At 36.9% G+C, this 3905-nt stretch overlaps 1 protein-coding gene across 1 annotated transcript in view; it reads left to right on the top strand.

Annotated features, from left to right (window-relative positions):
• The first annotated feature begins 1432 nt into the window (after positions 1-1432).
• The window catches only part of LOC121374346 (zinc finger protein 235-like), a 12500-nt gene continuing 10027 nt past the window's right edge, over positions 1433-3905 (top strand). Inside the window, exon 1 of the mRNA XM_041501422.1 lies at positions 1433-1551. The gene's annotated coding sequence lies outside the window, so the exon portion shown is untranslated. The remainder of the gene's footprint in view (positions 1552-3905) is intronic.

The following is a 3905-nucleotide window of genomic DNA, read 5'->3' as shown; positions in this document are numbered from 1 at the left end:
AAAATAGTTTGCCCCCTAAGAGCCAAGCGGTAGCGGGTCCACATTGCCACGCTGACCACTGACCACTAACTCTAGGGGAACTCTAATAAGAATTTACAATTGCCAAAAGTGTAAGGCATATTAGCTGTGGGGAATGGTTATATGATAATAGTGAATTAATTGGGAAAACATTACAACCGGTAAAAAAAGTATTACAGTAGGTTTTATGACCACCAAAGATCTTGAAGGACGATTGGGGTCAGAAGTGAAATCTGAAAGTTTACGTTTTTATAATAAGTAAATCGCAAATTCAAACAATAAAAATGACTAAAAACAAAACAATAACAACTGTATGATCAACATAATGAAAAAAGATTGACAGAAATAATGTTCCACAGTGATTAATGGACCTTCCTGGAAATTGTCAAAATCGAGAATGACATCCCACGCACGTGTACGGGGAAACTGCGTGGTGCATGTGCAAACTATGGAATGTGTTTCGGTGTGTTAATAAACAGACCTGAACGTTCTTTACTAGGAGGTCTGTGATCAAAACGTATAACATTAATATTTCAGGTTCCCCTACTCTTTTTTGAAGAGTATAGTATACAGTGAGACCTAGTGCTGGAACAAATACTCAAATTCGGGGGAAAATCATAGAGATATTCGGGCAAAACATGTTAAGCGGAGACCTTTTTACCATGTATATCATTGCACGCGCATATCAGTTGTATTCCGTGTAGGCTAATAACGTGTAGTGTTCGTTTGCAACCCTATAATTATACATGTAACTGTCTAGCAGTAATGCAGCATTGCTAATATGAATAAACCCTATAATGGGGGAACAATGTAAACTGTCTAGCAGTATATAGAATAAATCGGAACACAAAAAAAAAATTTGGTTTAATTTGGGGGAAAAAACCCCAGTCTTCCCCAACAAAAATGGGAGCCCGTACGCCTATGTGTATAAATTTATGACGCTAAACGTATAATATAGATACACTGTATGACATCATATTATAAATATGAATACGTACAAAATAGAAAGCCATAACAAGTACAGACGCTACTGAATTGTTGGTGACTTGGCCCCAAAACATTATTGGGAACAATGCCCCCCTTTATTCACCGTATCCGCCGCCTATGCTACGATTAATATGTTTTACAGTGTAATAGGGTGTGCTATTGCGAAAAGGTGTGAGTCTCCTGATAGTGAAGGGAAATAAAGACAGAAAAATGAGGCTGAAAAAAATACAACAAAAAGAAAACACACAAAGAAACAAAATGTTAATAAAATTGTGTTACAATTTTAATGGTATTTTTGTTTGTACTGGTAGTGAAATATTTTGAATCTGCACGCGCGGTTATAGGTTATTTCAACAAGTTTCCTATGCCATGTGTAGTTATTCTTTATCGTTTATGTTATGTCCCATTCGTTGTCCCGGTCAACTTCCGGTCTTGGGTTTATTGAGGTCATCGTGTCTTTGTTTGTTACTAGATTTTGCTTCTTTTGTGTGTAAATACCGCTAACAGGTTACATACATACAGTGACTCCGAAACTCTAGGTTACAGGTAAATATACTGGTACATTGGATATCTTGATATGTCTTCAATTATTGTGTTTGGAGTGAGAAAATCAGAATCCTTTTAGCGCTATAAATAAATAGACGAAATACGGAACTGACCATGGGGATGGAATACAGCATTCTTGTGGAAACGGATCGCGTTTGGTTTAATTTTAGGATGTCATTGTGGGAAGATATTCGCATGATACTACCGCATTGCATTGTTATAATAGTGAAGTCGACAAAAGTCACTTTTCGGACTCTTGTTTTGGTTTTGTACACAATAAATATATGGTAACAGGTTGTTTCGCCCTTATTTATTTTTTACTAGTTCACCCCGAGTCATTTTGAACAGAGTCTATTCATACCTTTAACCGAGTCGTTTCGCCCTAATTTTTATTTTGTTAATAAAGTAAATTTATTCATTGATTTGTCCTGTATCCATTGATTTTTAGATTTCACACATTGCGATCTATATATTGTTTGACGTCAAATACATTTACATCGATCATTTTCGAGTTAATTGATTAAAAAAAAAAAAGATATTAATCACTAATACACACACTACAGAGAGAACCCTCACAGCACCCACATTCAGCTAAGCTTCGGCAAACAGCAGAATTCTATGTTTGCCGACCTATATCTTGACGTTGCGACACATGATCACCCACACAGCTATTCCGTCTTCCAGATCTTTTATAGGCCTATGCACCATCCCACAGACAGGATAGCACATACCACAGCCTTTGATATGCCAAAGTGGTACACATGCCAAGCAGGCATACGACTCGTAGATGAAATACTTTGTTCACCTTGAGAAAACGTGAATGTAATATTGTTTCTGTGTGTGTTTGTGTGTGTGTGTGTGTATACTACTTTCTGTCACTTTGGTGATTGTCTGCAGCCTAGTGGTAAAGCATTTACTTGATGCATTGTTGGTCTTGGATCGATCCCCGTCGGTGGGTTCATTGCGCTATTTCTCGTTTCATCCAGTGCACCACTACTGGTATATCAAAGGCTGTGGTATGTGCTATCCTGTCTGTGCCTATAACAGATCACTTGCTACTAATGTTAAAATGTAGCAGGTTTCCTCTCTAACACTATGATAAAATTACCAAATATTTGACATCCAATAGCCGATGATTAATGAATCAATGTGCTCTATTGGTGTCGTTACACAAAACAAACTTTTTTTTGTGATTGTCAGGCACTTGTCATTTTGAGATGACCCCTGGAAGACGATCATGTGATGCAACGTCACGATATAGGTCGGCTAACTTAAAATTCTGCTGTCCGGAGTTTGCCAAAGCTTAGCTGAATGTGGGTGCTGTCGGGTTTCTTTCTGTAGTGTGTGGATTAGTGATTAATATCTGAATTTTTTTTAATCAATTAACTCGAAAATGATCAATGTAAAGGTATTTGACGTCAAACATAGGATTATTGTGGTATTAGAGCAGAAATCTTTGACAACTTTTTGGTTGTCGGCAATTGCCAAAAAAATACATAGCTTGGTCTCTGACTGTAATGAGAGTGTATTTATGTCCACATGTCCGTCTAGCTCTCTTACAGTCAGAGTATTCAGCTAATGGCAGTGGTACTTGATGACAGCTAGGATAATAAACCATTTCCCAAGCATGGTAGTACACAATACGGTTACGGCATAGTTAGCCACTGTGACAGGGTTGCAGTATATTTAGCCACTATTGATGTAGACGAGTATGTGGATGTTACTTTGTCACTCAAATAACAAAAATGACTGGGGTGTATAAAAAAAAAAACACCAGAAAGAAGGAAGAAAGAAATAGTTTGATTAACTATGGCAAAAAAATCAAAAGAAAGAGAAGTTTAGATTGAGTCTGTCAAAAAAAATACAAAAAAACTTGATTGTAAAGTTGTAATCAAGAAATGTCTGGTATTGTTTTTTCAAATCCACATTTGGTTGAAATAGTAGACCTCCATTCTCTCCCCCCCCCCCCCCCCCCCACCCACACACACATCACACACAAATGTCTGATAAACTGTCAGTACTATTGTCATTTTGTTTTGTTTTTTTTGTTTTTAAACAAATGTCATGCTACACATTTTGGTCGCGTTTTATTCCCACCTGGCGGCCAAAGTGAAAATTTTACTCGGCCCATAATGCAATTTTAAACCATGAGAAGATTATGTAAAAAAATAAGTACAAACACATCATTTTACAGTTAACTGCATCATATGCTTTTTGACATTGATATAATCGTGTATGAAAAGAAAACCGTTCTATTAAGGACCCATTAAAGAACAAGGTTTGCAAGTCTGCCCATCTCTGTCTGATGAAGTAAGTTTTTAACCTATAAGTTTGAGGTCCACCAATGAAAATTT

This window comes from Gigantopelta aegis, chromosome 1, assembly GCF_016097555.1.
Source record: "Gigantopelta aegis isolate Gae_Host chromosome 1, Gae_host_genome, whole genome shotgun sequence".
Classification (NCBI taxonomy): domain Eukaryota; kingdom Metazoa; phylum Mollusca; class Gastropoda; order Neomphalida; family Peltospiridae; genus Gigantopelta; species Gigantopelta aegis.
Note: the sequence above shows the minus strand (reverse complement) of the source record. Positions and strands in the feature narration are given on the sequence as shown.